Genomic DNA, 13,631 nt, shown 5'->3' on the forward strand with positions numbered 1-13,631 from the left:
GAAGGCCTCTTGGAGGAGGTTCATTCAATCATATTTATTGAGCACTTACTGTGTGCAAAGCACTGTGCTAAGCACTTATCTGCCTTCCAAAGGGGCTTTGAAGTGGGAGAGAGTAATTGTGTGTCATATTTGAGAAGGGAGGGCATTCCAGGACGGAGGCAGGACGAGGTATATATGTTTGTACATATTTATTACTCTATTTATTTATTTATTTATTTTACCTGTACATATCTATTCTATTTTATTTTGTTAGTATGTTTGATTTTGTTCTCTGTCTCCCCCTTCTAGACTGTGAGCCCACTGTTGGGTAGGGACTGTCTCTATATGTTGCCAACTTGTACTTCCCAAGCACTTAGTACAGTGCTCTGCACACAGTAAGTGCTCAATAAATATGATTGATTGATTGATTGATAGATTGAGGTAGGAGGAGGCAAGGTGATTGAGTGCTTTAAAGCCCACGGTGTGGAGTTTCTGTTTGATGCTGAGGTGGATGGACAACCACTGTTCTGAGGAGTGGGGAAACACGGCCTGAACGTTTTTGTAGAAAAATGATCCAGGAAGCAGAGTGAAGTATGAACTGGAATGGGGAGAGGCAGGAGGCTGCAAAGACAGCATGGAGGCTGATAAAGTAATCAAGGGGGGATAGGATAAGTGATTGCATTAATGTGGTCGCAGTTCAGATGGAGAGGAAAGGGTGGATTTTAGCAATGTTGTGAAGGTCGAACAGAAGGATTTAATGATGGATTGAACTGTACTAAGCGCTTGGGAGAGTACAACAGTCTTCCCTTCCCGGGCATCCCGGGGTATTGGAACGAGGGATTGAGGAAAGAGAAGGAACGGTGACTCTCCATGAACTCCTGGGGCCAGATAGGTCACACAGCAGATGTCCATTCCTGCCTATGTGGGCTTCCTCCCCAACCGCCCCCCACCAAGGGCCAGGGACCCTGTCTAATTCCCGCCTGTATATTCTCTCTCAGTGCTCTGCATGCAGTAAACTCTTAATAAATACTCCTACTTCTACACGGACCTTCAGTTTCTCCTCCAAAGAGGGTGGGTAGTCTCTGAAAATGTGACATAAGGAGCCTCAAAGGCGCCGGCGTATCCAAACGATGCGAGAAAAAAAAATGGGGCTTACATTTACCTGTCCATCCAGAAGTTCTGTGTTCGGATATCCTGGGTATGCAACGTTTCCTGCATTTGAACAGCTCTCTCTCGAGCTGTAGCCTCCACCTCCGGGTCGATTTGATGACAGAAACCCACTCGTCGAGCTGGGAGCTGCATTGTAACCTGAATTCCCAAACGGCTGCAGAGAGAAAATCCAACTATGAGGTCCAGAGAGAATTGAATTCTCGCAGCAGAATAATCCAGGAAAATATCTAACATTTAAATCCTAAAATTAACCGATGATGCTCACTGTTAAAGGTGAAAGGTGAAGAAAGGATTGGTGTTGGAGATTCCCATTAGGCAACAAAGGTGCAATTTGGCATTAACATACTCAAAATGCTTATTTCTTAGAAGGGGCTGTGTCTAATCTGTGCTGAATCGAATCTTGTGCATCACTTATTTAGAGTAGAAATAAATATTTCACAGGGAAAGAAAGTTAGTTAAGGGAGTTTTGACTTTCTGATATTTCTGACAACTACTCAGGCCATGTTAAATTCTGGATTTCTACTGCGGAGTGATTTATGGGAGCAGAGTGTATTTACTGAGCAGGTGCTATCTGTGGGTCCTAGAGTGTTTGCAAGAAGGAAAGAAGACACAGTCCTAGCCCTCAAGGAACTTTCAATCTAATAGGGGAAACAGCGGAAACTTCTGGGAAATGGGAGAAGCAGGGGAGAGAAGCAGCGTGGGAGTCAGAGGAACTGGGTTCTAATTCCAACTCTGCCACTCGTCTGCTGTGTGGCCTTGGGCAAGTCATTTCATTTCTCTGTGCCTCAGTTACCCCTTCCTTAAAATGGGAATTAATACTGTGAGCCCTTTATTGGAGCGGGACTGTGTCCGATCCGATGGCCTTGTTTCGACCCCTGAGCTTAGTACAGTGCCTGACCCATAGAAAGCGCTTAACAGTCACCATAAAAAGGCAGGCAAAAATACAGAGTCTAAAACAGGCCAAAGTACAGAGTCTAGGTATGATGGGAACAAGAGGGATAATAGTGATGCAACCGGTTTCAATAAACTTGAGCCAAAAATGAATAAAACTTAGAATCAGTGGAATAAATAAGCAAAGCCTCATATGTACAAACAGGTGAGATGAGCTAATCAGAGGATAGCTACTGAGAAAAAGCATGGCGCTCCTCATTAGAAATTACTCAAAGCAAGTCCCTTTCCTCTCCAGAGGATGGCTTGGAATACATCCAGATTCTGCTTTATTGAAACTATTAGCACTATTCCTAACTGCTGGCTTCGGAGATGAATCTTCAATTAGCAGTCACCTTGCCTGAGGCTGGCCAGCTGAGAAAATAAGCTGCACTCTACGAGAACTTAGAGTTCCTCACTACACTGACTTGCCAGAATCACCCTGCCCTGTTGGAAGTTCATCCCTCCCAAAGAAGGAATACTTTGTATTGAGCACGCTCTAGATGCAGTGCACTTTACTAAGTACATGGGAAGTACTAAATGACAAAGTGGCATGTTCCTAGCCCACAAGGAGCTTACGTTCTAATGGGACAGACAGACATGTAAAGATTTACAAGTAAGCCAAAATAAGAATCTGACTGTACAATTGGCTAAATGGAGATACAAAAGTGCTGAAATCAATCAATCAATTGTATTTATTGAGCGCTTACTGTGTGCAGAGCACTGTACTAAGCACTTGGGAAATACAAGTTGGCAACATATAGGATTAGAGCTGAACAATTGGCACTTCCCTATATATCTGTAATTTATTGATTGATATTATCATCCGTCTCCCCAACTAGACTGTAAGCCCCTTGCGGGCAAGGAGTGCGTCCACTAACTCTGCTTTACTGTACTCTCCCATGTGTACAGAGCTCTGCACACAGTAAGCGCTCATTAAATGCCACTGATTGATCCATCAACTGGAAGTGATCACTTAAGGTGGGATTTTTTGCTGCTCCATACTCATCAAGTATAATTTTTTAGACCTTCAAGCAATGAACTGCCTTGCCTTTCTGAAGTGATGCTTCTTGGAATTTTCCATACTTTTCATTTCTGCTTACTTTGTATACTCTGCTTCTCTAACTGGGAAAAAAAAAACCTTCCCATAACTGAGTCAGTTATGATCGGTTATAGATTGTCACCTTCCTAAACCCCACTCACCTTTTTCTTCAAACATGTAGCTTTAATTCTGCTTAGATTTTAATGATTATCTTTAGTCTCCCATCATAAGGTTAATGTCATTTTTACATAAGCCAATGATCTCAGATCACAGTTTTCTAAATAAGCTGAATTATTCTAGCATAGTTCCCATTCTGTGCCCTGAAAGAGCCTTATCATGCAAAACTGATTTGCAAGCATCTAGAGAAACCTCTTATTCCAACAGTAGTACCTCTTCTTTAACAACTAGTGGTGTGCTGGGTCTTTTTATTGAGAAATTTTGAATTTCTGCTAAACAAACATGGTGTTTTGTCACATGGACAGTGCTACTTGTTGAATGTCCCTAAATATATAGAATAGCAATAGAATTGTATGTATTAAGTGCTTGCTTTGTGCAGAGCACCATACTAAGCACTGGGGTGAACACAAAATCAGAATATATCATGCAGGAATAAAAAATGACAGTGAGAATTAATTGATAGCAGTTGGTAAACCCTGCCATCATTATGCCCAATTTAGTCTGAATCTTCTCCCATGAAGAAGCAGCATGGCACAGGGGATAGAGCACAGGCCTGAGCATAAGAAGGTCATGAGTTCTAATTCCGCTCCACCACTTGTGTGCTGCGTGACCTTGGGCAAGTCACTTACCTTCTCTGTGTCTCAGTTACCTCATCTGTAAAATGGGGAATGAGACTGTGAGTCCCATGTGGGACCCAGACTGTGTCCGACCTGATTTGACTGTATCCACCCCGGAGCTTAGTATAGTGCCTGGCACACCATAAGCGCTTAACAAATACCACAATTATTATTCTTATCAAAAATGGTTTAGGATATGTTTCTTTCCTAATTTGAAAGATTAGGCTTTGCATGAAAGACATTAGGTACATAAAGGTCAAAGTATGCTTCAGATACTCACTGGATGAATTTCAGGTTGTTCAATATCCACGGGACGGTTCTTATAATTCTTTTTCATTCTTGAGCTGCTGAGATCTCCAGTCTTCTTTAAACTACACTGACCATTGTGTTCTCTGCCTTTTATAGCTGGACTCAAGAAATACTGGAATTAATTAACATTAGGTAAACCATGATGCACCTATTCAGGTGTGGGTTAAGCTGAATTAATAAGGAATGATTTCCCATTCTGGGTTACACCTCTTGGAAGAAGAAATCTGGTGCAAAATAATTACAGCTAAAAAATGATCAAAGACAGGGAGAGGTGATAGGGTTGTGGCCATCCAATTCGCCATCCAGGAAAATGACTAGCAAATCTTCATTTTTACCAAAACAGCAAGTGAATAGAGAGGGGAAACATTGGAAAGGAGAAGGAAATTTTATTAAAAAAAAAGGTCACTCTCATTCATCTAAAATCTAACAATTTTCATTCTGTGGTCATCCAGTGCTTATGATAGACCCCAACATATGCATGCTTGAATAGAGAGAAAGTGGAAGATATTTGTGGGGAACCATCAGTTGGAGGGACTGAATTGTGAAACAGCAAAACTCTAAGAGATATTTTGAATAAAGGAGGAGTAAAAATACATGAACTTATAAAGAAGCTAATGAGTGATGAATTCTTTGGTTTTTTTTTAATGGTAATTGTTAAGTGCTTACTATGTGTCAGGCACTATACTGAACCGTAGGGAATATCCAAGATAAACAGGTTAGACACAGTCCTGTTTCACGTGGAGCTCACAGTCTTTGCTAACACTTAGGGTGATCTTCAAAAATATAGGACAGATGTCTCTCTGTAATTATGTGTGTCAACATTTATCGAGGACCCCACTGTGAATGCTTGTAGGTAGGAAGATGTGGTAGGTTGACAGGAAAAATAGGAAAAAGTCCTGTTTCTTGAAAAAACAAACGAGTAGTCAGTACCAACTGAAGAAAATGAATTTGTGAGACTTTTAAAATTAAATGAAGGTAATACTCTGCATATTTCAATCAGATACACTCAGAATCAGGAACTGATAATTCAGAATTCTAGCCAGGAGGCTGTTGTTGGCTTTAGAGGCCGTTAACCTCTTGTACCTCTGGGTCCTCAGTAAATAGGGATAATGAGAGTTAACTCACTGAAGATTAAATCGGTGTAAATACTGGGCAAGTGGTAAAGGCACTGGAAACATTTATTCCTAATGCTGATGCTAATAATAATGACAAATGAAATTTGAGTCATCGGCAGCCCAGATTGATTGCATACTTTACAGTTCTGCTTCTGAAATTTTTCCTGTACTGATCTTCTTAATTCTCTTTTGACCTAGAGTAGAAAAACCTCAATTTCTCTCCCCTTTAATATCAATCAATGGTGTTTATTGAGCGAATATTCAGTGTAGAGCACTATACTAAATGCTTGAGAGATTCATTCAATCATATTTATTGAGCGCTTACTGTGTGCAGAGCACTGTACTAAGTGCTTGGGAAGTACAAGTTGGCAACATATTGGGAGGGTACAGTAGTCATTAGGTACAATCCTTGCTCTCAGGGAGTTTAGAAGCAGCAAGGCGTAGTGGATAGAGCCCAGGCTGAGGAATCAGAAGGTCATAGGTTCTAATCCCAGCCCTGCCACTTGTCTGCTCTGTGACCTTGGGCAAATCACTTCACTTCTCTGGGCCTCAGTTACCTCATCTGTAAAATGGGGATTAAGACTGTGAGCCCCATGTAGGACAGTATATATGTAGGACAGTATATATGTAGGACCTGTATATATGTTTGCACATATTTATTACTCTATTTATTTATTTATTTTACTTGTACATATCTATTCAATTTATTTTATTTTGTTAATATGTTTTGTTTTGTTCTCTGTCTCCCCCTTCTAGACTGTGAGCCCACTGTTGGGTAGGGACCGTCTCTTTGTGTTCCCAACTTGTACTTTCCAAGCGCTTAGTACAGTGCTCTGCACACAGTAAGCACTCAATAAATATGATTGATTGATTGATTGAGTGATTGACAGGGACCTTGTCCAACCTGATTACCTTGTATCAACCCCAGTGCTTAGAACAGTGCCTGGCACGTAGTAAGCACTTGGTAAATGCCATCATCTAGTTGAGGGGCAGATGCTAAAATAAATCTCAGGTCACCAAATATAAAGATAGATATATGAATGCTGTGGGGAGGGGGCTTGGGGTGAGTACCTAAGTGGTTAGGGGATCATGACTCAAATCCATAGGTATTGCAGTAGGGAGTGAGATAAATTGGAGAGATGAGACAATAGTCAGGGAAGGCTTCCTGGAGGAGATGTGATTTGGGGGGAAGAAACGTGGCCTAGTGGAAAGAGCATGGCCCCGGGAGTCAGAGGACCTGGGTTCCAATCCCAACTCTGCCACTTGTCTGCTATGTGACCTTGGACACGTCACTTAACCTCTCTATGCCTCAGTTCCTTCATCTGCAAAATGAGGATTCAATATCTGCTCTTCTTCCTACTTAGGCTGTGGAACTTGATTATCTTGTATCTACCCCAGCGTACAATGGTATGGTATATTAAGCATTTACCGTGTGCAAGGAACTGTACTAAGCACTGGGGTGGATACAAGCAAATCATGTCAGACAGAATCCTGTCCCACATGGGGCTCATGGTCTTAATCCCCATTTTACAGATGAGTCAACAGGCCCAGAGAAGTGAAGTGACTTGCCCAAAGTCACACAGAAGACAAGTTGTGGAGCCAGGATTAGAACCCAGGTCCTTCTGACTATCAGGCCTGCTCTCTATCCACTAAGTTGTGCTGATTTTCAGAGGACACGCAGCTTCTAAGTCCTTGGCATGCAGCAAGTGCTTAAAAAATACCCCAATTATTATTATTAGTAGTAGTTGTGGTAGTAGTAGTTGCAGTAGTCGTACCAGTGCAGAAAGTAGAGAAATGAAATTTGAATGCCAACACTCCAGTGGCTAATGAACTTTTTATGGGAATAATAATGATCATATTTGTTAAGTGCTTCCTATGCGCCAAGCACTGTTCTAAGTTCCGGGGTAGATACAAACTGATCAGGTTGTACACGGTACATTTCCCACATGGGGCACACAATCTTAATCCCCATTTTGCAGATGAGGTACTTGAGGCCCAGAGAAGTGAAGTGGCTTGCCCACAGTCACACAGAAGACAAGTGGCAGAGCCGGGATTAGAATCCAGGTCCTTCTGTCTCCCAAGTTTGTGCTCTATCCATTAGGCCAAGCTGCATCTCCAAAGTTGGGGGTGAATGAGAAGGGAGTGAGCCATCACCTCTGTCACCCAGGATGGCCACTCCAGGACTCTTTCTTCTAACAGAATCAAGTTCTGGCTGGTTCCACTTACTACCAGCGTCAATATGTACTTAAGGACTATGGACTTTGGAGAAGACTGATGGGTTTATGTGGCATGGGATGCTAGTAATTAATCAGTAAATTAATCTCTCAGTTACACCACACCGGTCCTCTATTGCTACTACAGAGTGACGGGATGAAAAATACCAATTTTGGGAGTCTTTCCCCCTTTTAGGAGGAAGAGTGGAAAGATTAAGATGGTGAAGGAAGAAACAGATGAAACTTGCCATGGGACACCGTAGCTGAGTAAATTCAAGGATATCTGATGATGTCCAACTCTGGACTTTACCTCAACACCAAACAAGCTTTACTAGCCCTTTCTAGCCTACTGTGGCAGAGCCAAACACTGCAAGTGGAAACACTCCTCCTCAGAAATGTAGAGGGAATCTCCCCAGCTGGAAAGAATGACAAAGAATGTCCTGTCCCAAACAGACCATCAAGGAGCAAGCTCTTCAAAACATAGAAAAGTGGCCAGAATATGGAAGTGTGACTTTGGTGGTCCCACTTTTGAAAAAGAAATTTCTGTAGATAGTGTTGAAAAACCGTAAAGCACTTTGATATGCTAGGCAGCGAGTTCTAGTGGAAAGGGAATGAGGGCTTGGAGCAGGGTGGTATGTTTTGGGTGTAAGAGTATAAAGAAGCAACATGGCCTAGTGGATAGTGCACTGGTTTAGAAGTCAGAAGACCTGGATTCTAATCCTGGCTTCACCTACTGAGTGATCTTGGACAAGTCACTTCACTTCTCAGTGCCTCGGTTCCCTGATCTGCAAAGTGGGGATTCAATATTAGGGATTCAATATCTGTTCTCCCTCCTACTTAGACTGTGTGCCTCTCCCTCCTACTTAGACTGTGAGTCCCATCTGGGACCTGGTTATCTAACCCGGTGCTTAGTACAGTGCTTGGCACATAGCAATAATAATGTATGGTATTCATTAAGCACTTACTGTGTGCCAGGCACTGTACTAAGTGCAAGGGTGGATACTACCAATTCGGGTTGGACACAGTCCCCATCCCAAATGGGGCTTACAGTCTCAATCCCCATTTTATAGATGAGGTAACTGAGGCATAGAGAAGTGAAGTGACTTGTCCCAAATCACACAGCTGACAAGTGGCAGAGATGGAATTAGAACCCATGACCCTCTGAGTCCTGAATCCATTACCTTCTGATTCCCAAACCCATGCTCTTTCCACTGGGCCATGCTGCTTTATTTTACTTTTTTATTTTATTTTATTTTATTTTATTTTATTTTATTTTATTTTATTTTATTTTATTTTATTTTATTTTATTTTGTTAGCATGTTTGGTTTTGTTCTCTGTCTCCCCCTTTAAATAATAATAATAATAGCATTTATTAAGTGCTTACTATGTGCAAAGCACTGCTCTATGTGCTGGGGAGGTTACAAGGTGATCAGGTTGTCCCACGGGGGGCTCCCAGTCTTAATCCCCATTTTACAGATGAGGGAATTGAGGCGCAGAGAAGTGAAGTGGCTTGCCCAAAGTCACACAGCTGACAGTTGGCGGAGCTGGGATTCGAACCCATGACCTCCGACTCCAAAGCCCGGGCTCTTTCCAGTGAGCCATGCTGCTTCTTTTAGACTGTGAGCCCACTGTTGGGTAGGGACTGTCTCTATATGTTGACAACTTGTACTTCCCAAGCGGTTAGTACAATGCTCTGCACACAGTAAGCGCTCAATAAATACGATTGATTGATTTATTGATTGATTCCCCAAAGCGCTTAACAAATACCACCATTGTAATTATTACATAGTACGAACTGATATGGTCTATTAACAGATAAAGGTATTATTCTGACCTTTTCACCATCGCCATCGGAGTCATCAGGCCATGGGGATCATCAAAGTCTATGAGATAATGGATTGGGAACTGGCCTGCGGAGACAGTTGAGCTCTTAACGTCCTAACACAAGAGGAGCTGCCAATGATTGTGAATCACTCTGTGGATTCAGCAAAGCACTACCGATTGAATAATAAAATAATAAATAACAATAATAAAATAAATAATAATAATGATAATGGCATTTGTTATTTGTTTACTATATGTGAAGCACTGCTCTAAGTGCTGGGGGGAATACAAGGTGATCAGGTTGTCCCACGTGGGGCTCATAGTTTTAATCCCCATTTTACAGATGAGTTAACTGAGGCCCAGAGAAGTTAAGTGACTTGCCCAAAGTCACACAGCTGACAAGTGGCAGAGCTGGGATTAGATCCCATGACCTCTGGCTCCTAAACCCAGGCTCTTTCCACTGAGCCACGCTGCTTCTCAAACTGAATCTGTAGAAAACTAAAGTTAGAGCACCGTGATTGATCAGTCAATAGGCTGGATTTATTGAGAAAATACTGTGTGCAACTTAGTAATATTAATAATAATAATAACTGTAGCATTTGTTAAGCACTTACTAGATGCTGGGCACTGTTGGAAGAGCTGGGGTGGAAACAAGCAAATTAGGTTGGACACAGTCCCTGTCCCAAGTGGGGCTCATGGTCTCAATCCCCATTTTACAGATGAGGACCCTGAGGCACAGAGAAGTGAAGTGCCTTGCCCAAGGTCGCCCAGCAGACAAGTGGTAGAGCTGGGATTAGAACATATATACTCTGACTCTCAGGCCTGTGCTCTATCCACTAGGCCAGTAATTAATAATAATAATAATAATAATAATAATAATAATAATAATAATAATAATAATAATAATAATAATAATAATGGTATTTGTTAAGCACTTACTATGTGCCAAGCACTGTTCCAAGAACTGGGTGGGGCGGGTGGGGGGGCGGTTACAAGGTAATCAGATTGTTCCACGTGGGGCTCATAGTCTTAATCCCCATTTTACAGATGAGGTAACTGAGGTACAGAGAACTTAAGTGACTTGCCCAAAGTCACACAGCTGACAAGTGGTGGAGCCGGGATTAGAACCCATGACCTCTGACTCCCAAGCCCGGGCTTTTTCTACTGAGCCACACTGCTTCTCTACCATGCTAAGCACTTGCAAGAATACAATGTGAAAAAATTGGTAGACGTGACACCTGCCCTCTGAGCGCTTAAAGTCTCCATGGGTACACAGACATCAATTTTTACCAATAGAAGAAATGACAGAGCATAGGACAGATACATTAAGCGCTGAGATGGGTTGGGCGTCAAAACACTTAAGAGGGATGTGGGACTGGGGTGATGAGAGAATCAAAGTTTGGAGTTTGACCCCAAGTGTATAGGTGAAACAGAAATGGGGGGGCATATATTTGGGAAAGTGAGGGGTTAGTTGCGGGAGGCCTCTTGGAGGAGGTGTGATTTTAGTACCACTTTGAAGCCGGGGAGATGGTTGGTCTGTCAGATATCAGGGGGAAGGGAATCCCGAGCCAGAGGAAAGACATGAGTAAGGTGTCAAAATCAAGGCAGACAATATTGACTTGCAGTGAGCAGGTTGACACTGGAGGAGCAAAGTGTGGGGGCTGAGGGGGAGATTAGAATGCTAACTTGTTGCGGGCAGGCAATATATCTATTATATTGTCATGTTGTACTATCCCAAGAGCTTAGTACAATGCTCTACACTCTATACAATTGATTGATTGATTGATCCATTGATTCATGGATCATTCGGGAGATTCATGAGGTTAGGTAGGAAGGGGGGAATGGATTGAGTCCCTTAAAGCCAATGGTAAAGAAAGTCTCTGATGCAGAGATGAATATGAAGCAATTGGAGAGTTTTGAGGAGTGGGGAGACATGGATTTTATTTTTTAGAAAAATGAGCCATGCAGCGGAATGACGCAAGGACTGAAGTGGGAAGAGACTGGGTTCCGGGAGGTCAGGGAGGAAGTCGATACAGTCAAGGAGACATGTGACAGGTGCTTGAACTAATGTGGTGGCAGTTTGGCTGGAGAGAAATGAGTGAAATTCTAGAAAGGTTATGAAAGGAGAACTGACAGGATTTGGTGGCAGAATGAATGTGTGGTTTGAATGAGAGAGATGAGTGGAGGGTAATGCCACGGTTACAGGCCTGTGAGGCAGGGAGGATGAGGGTATCGTCTACAGGGATGGGAAAGTCTGGGGGCAGCTGGGGGTGGGACAGGGTTTGGGCGTGGAGGTGAGGAGTTCTATTTTGGACATGTTAAGTTTGGGGTATCAGCGGGACATCCAAGTAGAGATGTCCTGAAAGCAGGAGGAAATGTGAGACTGCACAGAAGGTGAGAGGTCAGGACTGGAGATGAAGATTTGGCAATCATCTGCAGAGAGATTCTAGTCAAAGCTCGTGGAGCGAATGAGATCTCCAAGGGAGTGGATGTAGATGGAGGAATAGAAAAGAACGCTGAACTGAGCCCTGAGGGAGTCCAATGATTAGGTCAGATATGAGGCAGAGAAGGAGCAGCCAGAAAGATAGGAAGAGAGCCAGGAGCAGACAGTGACATGGAGGCCAAGATTTGATAATGTTTCAAGGAGAAGGGGGTGGTGCCCACTGTCAAAGGCAACTGAGAGACCCTTACCCTTAGGAGGTATGAAGGGAGTTGGGGTGAAAGTGTATATGAAAATATACATGCAGTTCTGCAATGCGTGTTTTCTCTATGTATTTGGCTTGAATATTATCAAAGACCCTGTACTTCCCAAGCACTTAGTACAGTGCTCTGCACATGGTAAGTGCTCAATAAATACGATGGAATGAATGAATGAATGAATCTGACCATGTGAGCCCATTTGGATACAGAGTGCTGTGGTGTTGGATGAAGCGGTGTGTGTGCAATAATGAATGACTACTAGTAGTAATGGTAAAGCACTAAATACTACTAGTAGTATTTATTGAGCACCCACTTGATATGGTGCACTTTACCAGGCAGTTGGAAAATACAGAATAACAAAGTGAGACATTCCCTGCACGCATAGAACTTACACTGAAATGGAGGAGCAAACAAAATTATTTACAACATTGTTAAAACAAAGTGAATCACAAAAAAATCTTGGCTAATCTTTATATGAGAGGTTACAGTGCTCAGTCAATCAGTAAATAGAATTCGAGAAGTGCTCGGTCTATCCAGAGCGCCATGTTAGCACTAGGGAGACTCCAATAGAGGTAGAAGGCATGATCTCTGCCCTCCAGAGAGGAAGATCAGGTTTGGATCCTAAACCTTACACATCCATTATTCTAAATAATCATCACTTCCCCTTCCTTCTTGAAACGAATTAGGGACTGAATAAGCTTAATTCCTCCATTATGTCAAAAGTGCATAAGGTCAAATAAGGGACAAAGGTGAAATGCCCTCCTTTGGCCTCTCTAATCCCACAGAACTGAATTTACCCGCCCTTTCAAACCAGGGGTGACCAAAGGTCATTAGAGAAAATCCAGGGCGTTAAACCACTACCGACTCATCTCTCTAAGTCTGTGGTACCTGTTGCAAAGGAACAGTAAAATGATAGGGGTGGAGAAGGATATAGGGAAGATATAACCAAAGATGGTAATTAATTGGTCTCTGCAGAACCCACTATACTGTAAGCTAGTCTTTGTGGGTGGGCAATGTGCCTTCTTAATATGATATCCTACTCTCCCAAGTTCTCAGTACAGTGCTTTGCACACAGTGAGGGCTCAATAAATATCTCCCCCCTCCTAGACTGTAAACCCAGTGTAGGCAGGGATTGTCTCTATTGCTGAAATGTACTTTCCAAGCACTTAGTACAGTGCTCTGCACCCAGTAAATATGATCGAATGAATGAATGACTGAACGAACGAATGAATAAATGGAATGTGTCTGTGACATTGTGGTTTACTCTCTCAAGCACTTAGTACAGTGCACTGCACACAGTAAGCCTCAATAAATACAATTGATTGATCGATTGATTGACCCCGGCTCCTGAATCATCTCCTCTTCCCCTCCCTTGGCCTGCTGCACTGTGGGAGAATGGTCAAGCCGAAGAGGAAAAGAGACTCATTGCCTAGGATTTCTCCTTGGCCTCTTTTGGTGAGGTAGAGGGAGACCAAGGAAGAGAGCAGTCAAGCTCACTATAGGCAGGGAATGTGTCTCCCAAGTCCGTTATGCTGTACTCTCCCAAGCACTTAGTACA

Source organism: Tachyglossus aculeatus, chromosome 3, assembly GCF_015852505.1.
Source record: "Tachyglossus aculeatus isolate mTacAcu1 chromosome 3, mTacAcu1.pri, whole genome shotgun sequence".
Taxonomy (NCBI): domain Eukaryota; kingdom Metazoa; phylum Chordata; class Mammalia; order Monotremata; family Tachyglossidae; genus Tachyglossus; species Tachyglossus aculeatus.